Raw genomic sequence first — 16,940 nt, forward strand, 5'->3', positions numbered from 1 at the left:
AAGAATATGTTTAGTTTTGTAAGAAATGGCCAAATTGTCTTCCATAGTGGCTATAACACTGCATTCCCCTGAACAATGTGCCTGTTGCTTCACATACTTGTCAACATTTGGTGCTATCTGTGTTTCGGATTTTGTCCATTCTAGTAAGTGTTTAGTGGTATCTCATTGTTGTATTAATTTACATTTCCCTGATGGCATATGATATGGAACATCTTTTCATATGCTCATCTGCTATCTGTATGTGTTTGTTCTTTGGTAAAGTGCCTGTTAAGGTCTTTGGCCTGTTTTTTAATTGAGTTGTTTGTTTTTTTAGTGTTGAATTTTAAGAGTCTTTTGTATATTTGGGATAATAGTTCTTTTGGGATATGCCTTTGGCAAATATTTTCTCCCAGTCTGTGGCTTGTCTTTTCATCCTCTTGACAGTTTCTTTTGAAGAGCAGGCATTTTTATTTTAATGAAGTGTAGATTATCATTTCTTTCTGTCATAGATTGTGCCCTTGGCATTGTATCTAAAAAGTCATTGCCAAACCCAAGGTCATCTAGGTTCCTATGTCATCTTATGGAGTTCTCTAGTTTTGTCTTTAATATTTAGATCTGTCGTCCATTTTGAGCTAATTTTTGTAGAGTCTAAGCACTATGTTTTCATTTATCTTTTGACCTCTGAATGCCCAGTTTCTCCAGTGCCATTTGTTGAAAACACTGTTCTTTTCCTCCACTGTATTGCCTTTGCTCCTTTGTAAAAAGATCATTTGATTATATTTATGTGGGCATAATTCTGGACTCTATTCTGTTCTGTTGATCTATTTGTCTCTTATTTGAAATGCTTGGTGTCATTTTATAGTCAAAGCCTCTACCCACTCAACCTTTGGGACCACTGATCTGCTCTCCATCCCTCTAGTTTTGGTTTTTCCAGAATGCCATATAAATGATACCGTAAAGTACATAGTCTTTTGAATCTTTCACTTAGCCTCCTGCATTTTAGTTCTGTAGATGTAGCATGTACCCAGATATATATATATATATTTTTATTGCTAAATAGTATTCTGTTGTATGAATGGACCAACTTGTTTATTCATTTCTTAGTTGAGGGCCATTTGGATTGTTTCCACTTGGCACAATTACCTATGAAGCTTCTCTAAACATTTGCTATAAATGAATATGTAGGATTTCATTTCTCTTGATAGAAACCAGGTATTAATAGTCAGTAGTTTTTTTGTTTATTTGTGTTGTTTGTTGTTAATTGTTTCACACAGCTTATTTATACTGATAGTAGGTTTCCCCCTGTGCTTTCAAAGAGTCTGGATCAGTCACCTTTCTAAAATGAAGGGCATTTAGTCTCCCCCCAGAAGAACAGAATTTCTGGCCATCACTATTTGTACATTTCGGGTGAGAAGACCTATAGCTTTAAACTCTCTCCTCATTTGGTGTTTCTATTCCATTTTTGGTCCATGAAAATATTTATTTTATTTTTTCCTAAGTTATATGTTTTTTGGTTTTCTCATTATATGTTTTGTCTATAATTACTATGTGGCAAAGCAGAGGGGATGATCAGAGTACAAACTTACAGAGCCATCTGGAACCAGAAGCACCTGGAATTCCCAGAAAATCCTGCCTGTGCCAATGGCACCATCATCCATCCAGCTGAGAACTGAGAGTTATTCTTGATTATTTCCTTGGCCCTCAGCTTCCATATACAATCAAGCACAAAAATTCCATTGGTTCTTACCTTGTAATGGCTCTCAAATCCTTATACACCTTTTCATCTGTAGCCTCCACTCCCATCTAAGCTCTGTTCATCTCTCACTGGTCTTCTCTTTCCACCTAACCCCTTCTTCACAATGAAGTCAGAGATATACAGCTATGTATATAATTAAATCACTTTTTTCCTTTAAATATTCTATTGACCTTAGTTCATATAGAAATAGAGCCTGGGGCTCTGCCTGTTGCTTGCCGCATTAACGTTTTATTGAACCCCTTCCTCTTAAAGTTCTGTTCACACCCATTTCCCCTTGCCAGTGCTCTGCAGAGGGCAAGCTCAGCTCACCACAGGTCTTCTGCTTGAATGTTTTTTTTTTTTTTCTCTTTTCAAATTCCCTTTAATATGTAATTTCAACTAGAATTTAGTAAGAAGCCTTCAAAGAAGGATTACCTGACTCTCCCAACTTCTTCAGGTCCTGAGTCCACACTCTTACTACACTTTGTACTCACAATAATTCTTTACTGTGTTGCTGAATGTCCATCTTTCTTTATTTATGTCTGTAGTGTTACATTCTGACAACACTTAGGTTCTCACTGAGTACTTTTGTGTAGATGAATAAATACCTACAAAGATACTTTATGTTTCAGAGGAGTCATTTAAGTGGTACTCTGAAATGCCAAGTATTTCTGTCTGTATCTTTGGGTACCTCACCTACTCAGGTTTGAAAATGTATTAATCTTCACTGTTTTTGATTAACTACTGCTCTGTCTAGACTCCTCTTTTAAAAGGCAATTTCTTCTAGTAACATTAATGCATGATGTCCTTAACACCTTAGTGTAATGAGGTTATCAGGTTACTTTGATTCCTGAGGGACGAACTGTCAGATGACATAGGTAACATTAAGAAAATTTTCCAGGTTGAGCTCATATAAAACTGGTGTGGTCAGGAAAAAGTGAAACGTTATGGCCTAGTTCTTTCCCTGAGTTATATACATAATAAATGGATGAGATAGTGTTTATTGTTTACTCGCATTCTGGAGTAGTTGGTGTATTCTAGTTGAGTTGATTGACAGTAGTGTCTAGGCTTCAACGATGAGATTGTTGATTCAGAGTGAGTTGATCTCATTGGTGCAAATGCTCTTAAAGAGCCTAGAATTGTTTCTTTGACTCACTCTTGCAGTTGAGTCAGACATTTGGCATATAACCCCAACAACTTGGCTTATAACTTGGTAGAGAAATCCATCTTGCTAGCTGGAGGCCTTCCGAATAACAAGTGAGACTTTTTCACAGCATGTAAATTGCAGAACAAATACCAAGCCATCAGTTTATAATGACTTTTTAATATTTATTTATTTATTTTTACAGTAAGCAGATATCGGGACAAGGGACTTCTGAAAGTGTTTATAATATTCTAAAGGAAAGGATGTTTCTTTCTTTCTCAGAGTCATAGAATCTTGTAACAAGGAAGAATGGTGGGTAAAGAAGTATGAATTTTATTAATAGCTAACATTAATTGAGTACAGAATATGTGCTAGGTGCTGTCAATAGCTCTTTATATTGTATTATTATATTTAATTCTCAACTCTATGAGCTATTTGCTATTATTATCTCTAATTCTTTTTTGAGGAAAATAATGATTTATTCACTGGATCTATTTCAAGAATGGAAAAATTATAGTAATCTTCATTTGTGAAAGAAAAAAGTCAGTGTAATTACTCTTGAAGGAAATAAATTTTACTAAGAATAAAATCCAGAACTATTTGTATACTTATATTCTTCATTATATCAGTGATTTCTTAGTAAGTATACTGCTACTCTATATCTCAGGACAAAATTTAAATGATTATAGTCAGTGTCTTAAGGTGAATGAGATTAGGCTTTTGGGACAGTAGACTTCTAACATCATTAGTCAGCCAAGTTGTCATTTAGACCATACCCACTGTAGCATTTGCTCTCGTGTTCTTCATACTGTACTGGAGAGGATCCTTGTGTTCTGAGCAAGACTTTCAAGTCATAAGTTCCAAGTACTTTGTTTGCTTCTTGAGACACCTGTATTTAAATGCCAAAAAACTGAAGAGAAGTTCCTGTAGGATTATGTAATAATACACATCAGTGTGACTCATTTTTAGACTCTTTTTTTTTTATATTTATTTATTTGACAGAGAGACACAGCGAGAGAGGGAACACAAGCAGGGGGAGTGAGAGAGGGAGAAGCAGGCTTCCCACCAAGCCGGGAGCCCGATGCGGGGCTCGATCCCAGAACCCTGGGATCATGACCTGAGCCGAAGGCAGACGCTTAACGACTGAGCCACCCAGGTGCCCCTTATTTTTAGACTCTTGAGTCAAATCCAAACAGAGCAAAGTTGGTTTTGCCACAGATTAATATCCATCATATAAATGGTACACAACATTGTACTTACAATTCAATTTAAAATGGCCATGGAGAGACTTTTTGGTCTACAGGTAAAGCATATATCATGTAAGCATGATACCAGGGGAACGTGTAAAAATATTTTTGTAAGACTCTTACATATCCAAAGTAGAAGGCTGGGGCTAATACAAAAAGTTTAGATTCATTTGGGGCACCTTTGGAAAGTTAGAAAATGCTATCACCTAGAACATATATGATGTCAGCTTTCCCAAGGCACTATTACCTCTGTTTTATAGATTAAGAAACTGTATCCCAGGAAGGTTAAATAACTTGTCCAAAGTCAACTTGCCAAGCAGGATTGAAACCCCGCCGAGTGATCTTCTCCATAGACACAGACCAAAGTTCCAAGGAGCTTGGTATGCAGCCAATCTCAGATGATTACAATGTGGCTGGCTGCCAGGATCATGCTTGCTGTGAAGGAAATTATTGTAGGGGGAAAAAAAACATAGTAAACACAGCTACAAGTATGGGTCATGTGCATGAACTGAGAAAAAAGGAAATCGAAGTGGCCTAAGAACTTGGGTTAAACATTGGTTGCTGCTCTTCTGAATATAGCTACCTGCTTCAGAGCATGGGTGAGGGGGTCGGGATTCTGATGTTAGGTTCAATATGGAGGAAATTAAAACCTATCTTTGGTCACTAGGCAACAGTGCCTAAAGGACTGGAAAATAAGTTTAATTTTTCTATAATGCAAGAAAATATACTTAAGAATCCAAATTTAACTCAAGAACCAATCTCATATCTCTGTGGCATGAGCTCAGGGATCTTGGAATGTCAGTGTGAATGCCTCACCCTCTCTGGTGCCATGTGCCTGAAAACTTGGTTTCCAAGCTTTACTCCTTTAGTTTTATGCTCTAATCCCTGTCAAAATGCAAATGCTTTTTCAGAAGCTTTTCGTACAAAACAAATTATTTGACTTTTTTTTTTTTAATCCCAGCATATCTGAAAAAAAATGTGACATGCCCATCAGCAACTGTGGGTTCACTATAGCAGGGATTGTCTAATGTTCCCACAACTACTGAGTGCAGAAGGTATCTGAATTTTAGGAGAAGTTGATGGGGACAAAATAGAAACCACACTGTCAAGAAGGAGACTAAATGTGGATTTATTCAAGGGATTTATTCAGGTGGGTGCTTGGAGGAGAAGGGAAGGAAGAAGGTGGAAACTTTATCAACAAGCTCTTCTGGCTTCATGGTTTACCAACGATGAGTCTGCCAGATGCAGTGTTGGAACACTTCAGAGTTTTACCTAGTAGCGTCTCTTGTCATCGAATGGACACCAAGTCCATTTGATGTTATCACTCTGAAGGTTCTAAGCACTGCTCTCACTAGAGAGACAGACTGGTGGGTGAGAAAGAGGATGGACTTTGGAGGAAAATTTAGACTGTAATCTCTTCATCATCATGGATTGGCTGAGCAATCTGGGGTATATTAATGAACCTCTCTGAGATTCTTTCCATTATAATATGTTGCCTCTGGATAAAAATATTTATGTTTTGAGAGCTTGACTCTGCAAGATGCTCTGAATAACTGCTGGGAGTTATGCATTAGAGTTTACATGCACTCATTCCCTTTCTGGCCCCATGATCTGCTTCACCTCTCCTTCTTACATCTCCCCTGTGCTGCGCCCTGGTTTTCTGAGGGCATCCCATTGAGAACTGCATATCTGAGATCATGCTTTACGCATTGGCTGAGCTTTCTATCACCATACTTTCATATCTCAAGGAAGGTCCTAGGTAAGTAAATTCACCCCAACTAACTAAATTGATAACTAAAGACTTAGTTAATGCTATTTTCTAATACATGGCTGCATTTTAATGGAAGGCAACAAATTAAGTTTCAGTTTTAATAGCGAGAGAGAAAGAGAGAGAGAGAGAATTTGAGGCATCAGTGACTAGTTGACTGATGGTCAGTCTAGGCTGTATAACTCCCAGATTTTGACCTCCATGATTTTAGACCAGAAGGCTGATTTCAGTTTGGGTTGCAGGATACTTAGGGAAAAATTTTAGATATAGAAGAGCTGAGGGTTAAGTATAAAGTGCATGCCAGTCAGGAATTTAGAAGTCAGGAGATGGGGAAAGGGTTTCAGAAGGAGCAACCAGCAAGGCTGGAGAAATACTGGGAAATTGATCCACAGGGTCACGTCATATCCATGTTTCTACCTGCTGAGCTGGAAACTGCCCTTGGGCTTGCAGACAGAAAGGAGATGTACTGAAACTTATTCTTCTGTCCTCATTACAGTCAAAGATATCTTTGGTTCATTTCTTTATAGTGAGTCACCTGCTCAGTCTGTCCTTAGTCTTTCAGCTAGGACCTGGGATGTTTTTATTTACTTAGTTTAAGCTAGAATCAGAAACATTGCTATGCTACTTTCGAATTTATTTTCATGTTCCATTGTGACCTCATCATCCTCCTTCACAGTCTAATGGTTAGAGCTTGGAGTTTGGAGTCAGACAGGTAAAATATTTAATACCATTTTCACTACTGATTACCTGTTTATTATTTCACCCAAAAGTGAGATTACTACCTCTAAATTCTCAAAATTTGGTAATTCTCTGAATTACCACCTTTCTTCTCCAGGACATTGGCAGCATTGCCCAGAGGTTGTTCTCACATATAGTACTGCTCAGAGGGTCTGAAGCAAACATCTGGAGTGGAGAGAAGCTGGGGTCCCCCCAGGTCAGTGATTTCATAGATTAATGGAATTTTTCTGTGCTTCTAATGTCATCATGAAAAAAAAAATCTAATACTCTGGAAGGAGGAATAATGTTACAAAAGGAGCAAAGCTGTCCATAGATTGTAATTATGCTTTCTATAAAGAAAGTCCAGCCCCCAAAGCCATAGTCTATTTTAATGGATGTGTCAAAACTACTCAAGACCTTAACATGAAGTATCAAGACCAAGGCATGTACACTGCTGAAAACAATCAACCTGGAGAAGAGGTAACTTTAGGGAAAGTGGAAGCTGCCCCAAACACTTGACGCTCTGTTGTGTGGAGGAGGGGAAAGGAGAGCAGCATAGTTGGTACCAGTTGGGAGAGTGGGTGAAATTTGACTCAATGGAAAAAATAACTTTCTTTTATCCCGAGTCACTCAGCAATGGAACAAGTTACTTTGCAAGGTAAAATTATGGATTGTTTTTGCCAGAGGAAACTGAAATCCCATTACCTCCTCTTCTCAACAGACTTGTGAGATGACTAAGGCCAGGTTGGGTTGAGTGACTTTCACAGAGTCACACAGGAGGCATATTGTATCAGAAAACCTGGCTCAAGTCTGTGCACCACTCTTCTCTTGTTCTGAAATCTTGTTTCCCTTGTTCTGCTTTCAGCAGTCCTGAGAGACACTCAGAGCTTCAAGAGATGGGATCTGAGCCTATTTCCCTTCATCAAAGTTGTGGCTAGGAAAGCTTGAAGATCCAGGCAGAGCAGGATGATGCTTTTATATCACAATAATAGGAGCTTTCTTGGTTCATCAGTAATAAAAGCACAAAGCATATAAGTAGAAATAATACTAATTTCTCATATACCACTTCTCAAGTAACTCCTCCACAATAGTGAGAATCAAGTTTGTCTTCTTTTCAGGAACTTGGGTGAAGAATAGCTTTGACATTTATCAGAGAAAGCAGGCTGAGAGAATTATCAGATACAGAAGTAGATCTAGGCCTTGCAGATTTCTGTGTCATGTTCTGGGAAGGGGGAAAGGGCCCAAGGAAAGTGTGGTGAGAGAAGGGAGAGGGCTGCAGTGTGTGGAGATGAGAAGGCAGGGGCTGGGCATGGAGAAAGTGAACAGTGAGGCTAAACCCATTGGCCTGGGTGCCTCCTTTGGGCCCTCTGACTCAGGTAGTCACTCTCCTTTTTAATGTTACAGGAAAAGTAACTAGAGCAGGAGCATAATTCCTAATAACTCATAATTCCTTTACTTGCTCTAGCTTGTGGCTTTGAAACTGATACTTGTATTTGGACATAAAAGTTCTGAAACCTTCCTTGGAGCAGACTTCACTAGTGTCTGTGAGAAAAATGGGGACAGTCCCTTCTGCCTGGTTAACAGTGGCTGTCAGATTCAGTGTGGACAGCAAATGGCAAGGGCTATTTACCCACATGCCAGAGGTCACAGTCAGAGAGGTAGTAGGGTCAGCTTACTTCTGTACTCTTCTGCTACCCTTCCATTCCAGAGGGTTGATTGAGAGCAACTGTTAGAGCTTAAACAAACAGTGGCCATCTAATGAGTAGCAGTTTAGAAAGTCACTAAACCTAGGAGCTTAATTTTCCTGTTTATAAAATTAGTAACATTTTAGACTCATACCAGATGATCCGCAGTATTGCAATGATAAGTGAGACCCATCTGGGTGGAGTTGTCTACAATGGAAGTAGCCAAAAGAAAGGCAGGTATCTCTCAGGGATGGGAGAGGAGGGATTCTTGCATTGGATGGGATATGGTAATCATATGTGAAGATGTACAGAAAATGTCACACAGTTACAACATGTCCCTTTTTTAAGGATGGCAGAAGGAGGAAGGCAACTTGGTATAAGAACAAGAACCTAGGATTTGGAATTTAAGGGTCTGTCTTTTAATTTTGGTTTTCTCATTATTATTTGGGTGACCTCGGATATATTTTCCTAAATCTCAGATGATAGTAACACTTTCATCCAATTGAAAAATAAATAAGCTAGGTGGGCTTGAAAGCATTTTTGGTAAATATAGAGTGATGCACTACTGTCATTTAGACCAAGGAAGGAAAGTTAGAAAGCATCTAATAACTTACAATGTTACTATTGTAAAAAGTTTATCCAAGGGCTGTACAAAGATAGATGAATGAGGAGTAGCTCATCAATTATCTCAACCTAGACAGACTTGGCCAGGGTTAGGCAGAATATTAGATTCATGTCTCAGCTATACAGTAATGGGTCAGGGAGAGAATTTTATTTTACTGCTTTCTTTCCTATAATGTGGGGCTCTGAAGTTAATACTTGTTCCAACAACTGTGACTCAAAACGTTTGCTATTCTAGGGTCTAGGAGAAGAGATTAAGATATACTTTGGCTTTGGATATCAAAATGGGGAGGAAAGCTATGTCATGGTGAGGTGCCATTTCAGAGAGTTCACATTGCAAGACAAGCCAGTGATCCCTTGCTCTTAATTCAGTGCACGACTCTCTGTGGTGTAGGCTGCATCAGCTGCTCTTAGCCATGAACCAGAGCATCTTGGAGAGGATCGGCTAAGTGACTACTGGGCCCGTAGTGTGGAAAACATGACTGCAAACTTAATAGAGAGCTTCTGCTTCTGGGGGCTGAGAGATTTCAATCACTGGTATTGTCAGTGAGTGGGGCTGGCTGGGGCCCTGGTGGATCCTTGTCCTGGAAAAAGAGCAGAAGCTTAAAAAACAAAAACAACAACAAAAAATACGAAAAAACAGCCTTGCTGAGTGGGTGCCAGGTCCGGTTGTGAGCTCTTGCAGGTGTGTTAGCTGACTAGAGCTGGGCCGATTTCCTTCCGTAGTGGGGGAGCCCCCCTGCAGGGCCAGGCAGCACACCACAGCTCCACTGCTCAGAAACAGGAGGTTAATTAGCCCAGTGCTTAATGAGAGCGTCTGGAGGAACTGTTGAGAAAATACTAAAAAATAAATGAGATGGAGGAACGATGGAGAAAAGGCAGAGGGCTGCGATGTACTCTGAAATGGCTGGTGGGAGAAATAATATGGCTGAGACAAATTGCCAGTGACTCTGTGGCCAAGGCCTGGCCTCAGTGCCACTGAAGGGGTGCTCGTAGTAAACGTGCGGCACAGAGATGGAGGAGCTTGTGAAGCTGGGCAGCTGTGGGTGGTGACATGAGTGTGTAAGTGTGCGAATGTGTATGTGTGTACTGAGGGTTTAGTGTGAAAAGGGAAAGAAGCTTTTTTTCATTTTGAGGACTTGAGAATCATTAAGACTTCTAAGGCAAAGAAACAATTTGTTCTATTCTTATAATCTTTTGTACTGACTTCCTATCAAGCTTGGCACTTAGTCATTGAAAATAAATATTTGTGGCATAAATGAATGAATAAAAGAAGAAAGGAGTTTCATTAAGTCAGTGCCATGGTTTCATGGCAATCATTTTGAAATCATGCCCAGAAAAGTCCAAAAGTTCTATGGAGATATGTCAGGAAACTCCAGGAAATTCGACCAAATTGTATGGATGAGTGTATTATCTTCGGAGAAGTGCTTCAAAGCATAGACACTTGGCAGGGTTTGAATGAGAACCAAGGTCAAACTGAGCCAAACATCAGCATGGCTATAGCAACCCAAGGTCATAGGGAGAGCTAGTAGCTGAGTTAAGGATTAGTTAGGAACTTCTGAGTTAAACTCCCAGTGCTCTTTCCAATCTGCTATGCTTGAGGCTGCATAAATATCAGAAGAAAGCACCAATTAATACATTAAATGTTCATAAAAAATTGCTAATGCCTTGGAAATTTGGGAAGATTTGGGAGGGGTAAGTGAGAATATAGGCAAACTTTGAGGAAAACCAGTGTCTTTTGAAATGAAGATTTAGACAAAAACTGAAGGAACAAGGACAGAGAACAGTAAAAGTGTATGTATATAGCAATGCCACAAAGAGATCTTATCACTTTGGGGTGCCTGGATGGCTCAGTGGGTTAAGCCTCTGCCTTCGACTCATCATGATCTCAGGGTCCTGGGATTGAGCCCTGCATCAGGCTCTCTGCTCAGCAGGGAGCCTGCTTCTTCCTCTTTCTCTGCATGCCTCTGCCTACTTGTGATCTCTCTCTCTCTCTCAAATAAATAAATAAAATCTTGAAAAAAAAAAGAGATCTTAACACTTTGAAATCCTGCTATCTCAATTCGGGCTACTGTTCTTTAAGGTAAACAGTCTTATTCCAGTTTTACAGATGAGGACACAGGCTCAGAGAGATGAAGTAACTTGATCGAAGGCACACTGCTAGGAAATGGTAGAAAGTGGATTCAAACTCAGGCCTGTGGAGTGCCAGTGTCCTCAGTGTCACTGAGGAGAATGAATGAGCATGACCTGGAGGTAATTAATAAAGTTCCAAAACAAATGGGCAAAGTAATGAGAAAATTTAATAATTATCTGCATACTAACAGATACTGTGGTGACAAATAAATTTCCACGCATAGCCTGGGCACTGAGTATGGAACCACCTTCTATCCCAACATGACTGTGCCATTCTTCAGTCTATGTTAGCATGTCTTTGCTGTCTCGAAGTCTTCATTAGCATGACTGAATTATTTCCAAGTCTCCTGCGCAGGAAAATGTTTTGATCATTCTTCATAAGAAGAACTTCCTGAAAGGCTCTGCTCTTCAATGGAAAACATCAACAGTATATGCCCCTAAATTCTCTGAATTCCTTGCCTCTGAATATTCATCTTGCTCTTTCCATCAGTCCCAGACACTGTTTCATAATTCTTAGCCAATCCTAATCAAACCCCAGCTTTGAAAGACCTGCATGAAGTCAGTAAATGTTGATCTTACCTTCTCCACACAAGACTTTGCCAAAGCTTTGCAACGTGATGTTTCCAAGAGTAAACAATCAATTAAGCTCTGTGTTATCAAGAGGTGGTGTTTGTAATATTTGAGGATCCAGCTTATGACACAAAAGGAGCTTCAAAAAGTATTCAAATCCCAAACTACCCAACAGAACATACAAAGGACCCACCACTCTGGCAAGAAACTTAAATTCAAAACAAAGGCCAAATGTTCTCTCCTCTTTACTTATCCTTCCCTAAACATAACAGATCATTTTGCAGTCAAAGTTGAAGCTGATACTAATGGGAAGGGAGAGAGAGACTGTGTCATTTAGAGAAACCAGAGGCAAAAGGCAGGAGGATGTCACCAAAGGACCCCCTTGTGTCAGAGCCAGAAAGATAAGAGAATCTAGCAGTATTACCAGAGTTATCATGCTGCTCACTGAGGCTTAGACCACCGTGCCAGTAGATTGTGCAGTGGAAAATAGGTGAGAGAGTGGGAGGCAAACTGTTCTATATTCAGACTTTCTCTGAACCTGAAACCTATGTTTGTTTTACAGAGACAAAACGAAGAGTTCTCTTGCCTTAAGTCCGTTCTTTAATATGCACTCAAACCAGTGGTATTCTCTGACCTTCCATGTGAGTTACACCTCTGTTTGCTTTCCAGCTTCTTGAAATTTATAAGTGCTTCTTTTAAACTGGAGATACTAATCCCATTATATTTGCTGTTAGTTTTTATATTTCATATTGGGTTTTTTTTTTTCTTACTACCTTAAAAATATTTTTTAAATTTTAGAGAGATATTGAGGAGAAGAGTGGAGCAAAAAGAGGTGAGCATTGATCCATTGCCTTCAACCAAAAGACCTTGCTTACAGGAGCAAACATTTTTAATTTTAATGAAGTTGGTTTATCAGTGTTTCATCTTATGGCTCATGCTTTTGACATTACCTCAAGGAGCTTTTAATATGGCCTCATGCTTAAAGCCTTTGCCTGTATATCCACAGGATATGCTAAGTGGTATATGAGTAATATAAAGGTCTGTAAGAGTTCAGGTGAGGGAGAGATCACTTAGAAGTAGGTAGTGTTGCAATGTTGCTTAACAGTTTTCCAATAAGCTACTGCTGACTCCTGTATTTTCTAAGTATTGAGATATATTGTCAGTGTTTCAGGATTTGGCTTGAGCACATAAAGTTCAAGAAATGTATCTATCTGTGGCCAGTGAGCCCTAAACAAAACCATTAGTGATATTAAGAGCCAGGAATGTTCCTAACCTCTCCAACTCCCCCAGCACTTCCTCCCCTTGTCAGCCAAGTACGTTTTTATTCCACCAGAATTTGTTTCAAATTTTGATGGGCCCTTTGGATTTTATACATTTTCTTATTTGAATTTTAAGGACTAAATTATCTATTTAGTGTACTTATTTTTTTTTTAAGATTTTTAAAATTCATTTTAGAGTGTACACAAGCAGGGGGAGGGCAGAGGTAGAAGGTGAGAGAATTTCAGGTAGACTCCCCACTGAGCACAGAGTGTGACCCATGGCTCAGTTTCATGGCCTTGACCAGAGATCATGACATGAGCTGAAATCAAGAGTCAGCTGTTTACCTGACTGAGCCACCCAGGCACCTCTATTTAGTGTACTTATTGCTGTGATCCTCTTTCCTATACTGCAATCTTTGATTCTGTTTAGTTTGAACTCACTTTTGAGGGACTGATGGGCTTGTCTGATTAAAAAATATATATTTTATCAGTAAATGCCTTATCATGGCACCATGAGTATCTTGAGGTCTGAGTGTTTCATTGTTAGGATTCAGCACGTAGTAGATATTCAGTAAATCTTTGACAAAGGAGAGGATGTGATTGATCTCTTCACACGAAACAGAAAAGAGTTGAACAGAACTTTTATTCCTATACCTTTATATGTTTGTTCACATCAGTACACAGGTGAACACTAAAACCAAAGATATTACAGATAATCTGAGGTTGAAAGTAACGTTTTTCTTTCTAATGCTAGAGATGAAAAGATCTAAAGTTTCTCTAGATGTAAAATGAAGGGCAATTTTTTCTTTTCTCTTAGCTGTTAAACAATGACCTGGCTTTATTATAAAGGCTACTTTGTTTAGGTGTGGCAGAAGAAAAGAAACCCCAGTGCCATTGCCTCAGTGCCCATCATTAATCAGTTGGATGACACCAGCACGACAGGCTTTCCACTGAGTTGCCTGCCACATAGCTCTGGTCCTTGTCTCATGGTGGTGACGGTTTGCATTCATGCTGAGGGAAGCACAGAGCCCCAGCCCTTTCCTTCACCCCAGCCTCCCAGCAGTGCTCATAACTAGCATATGCTGTGGCTGAATGACCTGGCTTCATTCACAACTAAATCAGTACTAAAGCAGTCTGGATGATAGATAACAGCTTATCAATAATTGAAAAGAAAGGCTCAGAGATGTCCCATTATCTGAATAATTAATGCTCCACTTGGGCTTTGTAATTCCTTAATAAAACTGACTGATTGATTTGCTTAATTAATTCCTCCTTTGACAGGCTTATTGCTTTCTTTGGAGACAGGGATGGGCAAAAAGAAAAAAAAAAAGATAATTCAAGCCAAGAGAAAAGATTTAAAATCTTCATAAACTTTAACCCCCTAAGAGTATTATGAAAACAAGTTCTCCAGCAAACCTTCTACCCCAGTCTCTGCTTTGCCATAAAAGACCCCACATTCCTGTAAACAGACGCTACACGTCACCTGGGTGTATTTGGCTTTGCAACCGGTGAAACGTTAGGCTAAATGGTAAGGGCCCAACCACATCTGTAGTAATAAACTCAGCTCAACCTTAAACACTTTTGGATAAATCGATCTGAATGAATGTTTAAAGCTGACTTCCATTTAAAGCAATGTGCTCTGAGCAAGACAGTGGCAGCTACCTCGATGCAGAGGGAGCTGCTGGCTTTGCCTGCACGAAGCATCCCTCTGGCTTTATGTGCACCTGCTCTGACTGAAGAACAACACCTGTCACTAGAGTTTGGTCTATTCCCAGCTCTGCTGCCACCCCTCCTATGAGGACCGGAGTTGACCAGAAAAGGGTCAAATCAGCACAAAAAATTAAGCGAAGAAATAGAAACAGGTCCTATTGGGTGAGGTTTGGAGGGTTGGAGATTTTGAAAAACAAAAACAAAACTGTGAGTGAAGTAAGTGAATGTGAAGTAGTACATGGCAGAGAGTAGAGAATTAAGGCCATTTCTCTTAATTCTGGAACTTATACAATTGATGCTTAGAAAAAGAAAACAATCATTCTTAGAAAAGGTCATAAAAGGACACAATAGAGAAGAAAAAATTTTCAATTGGAAGAAGAAAGCAAGCCTTATTATCAGACATTCCAATGGTTTTATCAAGTTAAATAACTGATATCACAGTAGAAATTTTAGTGCTGGATTCTGTTTCAATCATCTGTAGTCCCATGGCATTGATTCCTGTTGTTTTCTCAAGAGCTTTGTCTTTGCTTGGGCTGCTATAACAAAATACCATAGACTGCAACTTTCACAATAGACATTTATTTTTCATACTTCTCGAGGCTGGGAAGTGCAAGATTAAATGCTAGTCTGTTTGGTTCCTGTTGAAGGCCCTATTCCTGGTTTGCAGAAGGCTAGTTGCCTTCTTTTTTTTTTTTTTTTAAAGATTTTATTTATTTATTTGACAGAGAGAGATCACAAGTAGATGGAGAGGCAGGCAGAGAGAGAGAGAGAGGGAAGCAGGATCCCCGCCGAGCAGAGAACCCGACGCGGGACTCGATCCCAGGACTCTGAGATCACGACCTGAGCTGAAGGCAGCGGCCCAACCCACTGAGCCACCCAGGCGCCTGGCTAGTTGCCTTCTTGCTGTATCCTGTGGAGCAGCGGGAGGGTCAAAGAGGCAGGAGATGGAGGAAGAGAGAAACAAAAGGAGAGAACTAGCAAGAGCTCTTTGGTTTCTTTTTACATGGGTATTAATCCTATCATGAGGCCTTCAAGATCTCCTTTAAACTTAATCACCTAGGAAAGACACCACATCCTAATCCAATACTTGCTGGATTGGCTGGGGCTTCAACATTTGAATTTTGGTGTGATGCAAAAGTCGATCGCAAACTTAGTTAAGAGGAGTTGGTGGTGAAAGGGAGGTTGGGTATTCTATATGGGAATCTATTTCTGACCAGAGATTTCTGTGCAACGACTCAGGATAGTACATTATCTGTGGAGTAGTGAGACATTTCTTTCCCTCGAATTTTTATGAGAAGAGTAGACACATAACTAAATGAAATATATTTCCTGCTGAGACATGATGTGAGGTCTCAGTGGAGAAGGGTGAGATGATCAGGACTGATCCTAAGATGACTTGAAACTCACATCTCACAATCTTTTGACTTTTGTCACAGTGAAAGCTATAAATTTACCTTGATTTTCTCAGTTTTCATAACCTAACTCCATTTCTCCTATATAGGAGAGACCTACATCTTCCAAGAATGAACAAACTGGTGGTTGAGAAAACCCTTTTGAGCACAGTTCCGGGAGCTGTGTCACATATCATCCAAGTAAATACTCCACGCAGTCCTGGAAGATAGCATTATTAGTTGTATTTTCCAGTCAGAAATCTGAGACCAGGAGGGTTCAACTGCAGACTAGTAAAACCCAAAGTTGCAACTAGGCATGGTTCATCCTTTTGACCCCATTTCTTTATTTTAGTCATGTTGGTTTGTATCAATTCCTTACCCCTTTATTCAAGTTCTTTCTGTTCTCCTAGGCTCCCCTCTCCTCCACAAAGACTTCCTCGATTGCACCAGTTTCTTCTTTTTTCACGTGTTTTATTTCTATCTTTCCATCTAGTATATAAACATCTTTGCTATTATAATATCTCTATGGGATAATACAATATTTAATATACCACTATTTGTATAGATATCTCCATATACTTAAGGGAATCAAATGTTAATGTTACATCTTTTTTTTGGCAAGCTAAATTTTAAAAATGTGAGACATTTATTACAATACAGTTGATCATATTTTTATTGATGTTCACTAAATGATTGGTTCTATGAAAATGTTGCAAGAACTACAAGAACTTTTGAAGAATAAGTTTTCAAATTTCCATATAGACTTTTTTTTTTTAAAGATTTTATTTATTTATTTTGACAGAGAGAGAGATCACAAGCAGGCAGAGAGGCAGGCAGAGAGAGGGAGGAAGAAGGCTCCCCGCAGAGCAGAGAGCCCGATGCGGGGCTCGATCCCAGGACCCTGAGATCATGACCTGAGCCGAAGGCAGCGGCTTAACCACTGAGCCACCCAGGCGCCCCTCCATATAGACTTTTAAAAAA

Source organism: Lutra lutra, chromosome 12 (genome assembly GCF_902655055.1).
Source record: "Lutra lutra chromosome 12, mLutLut1.2, whole genome shotgun sequence".
NCBI lineage: Eukaryota > Metazoa > Chordata > Mammalia > Carnivora > Mustelidae > Lutra > Lutra lutra.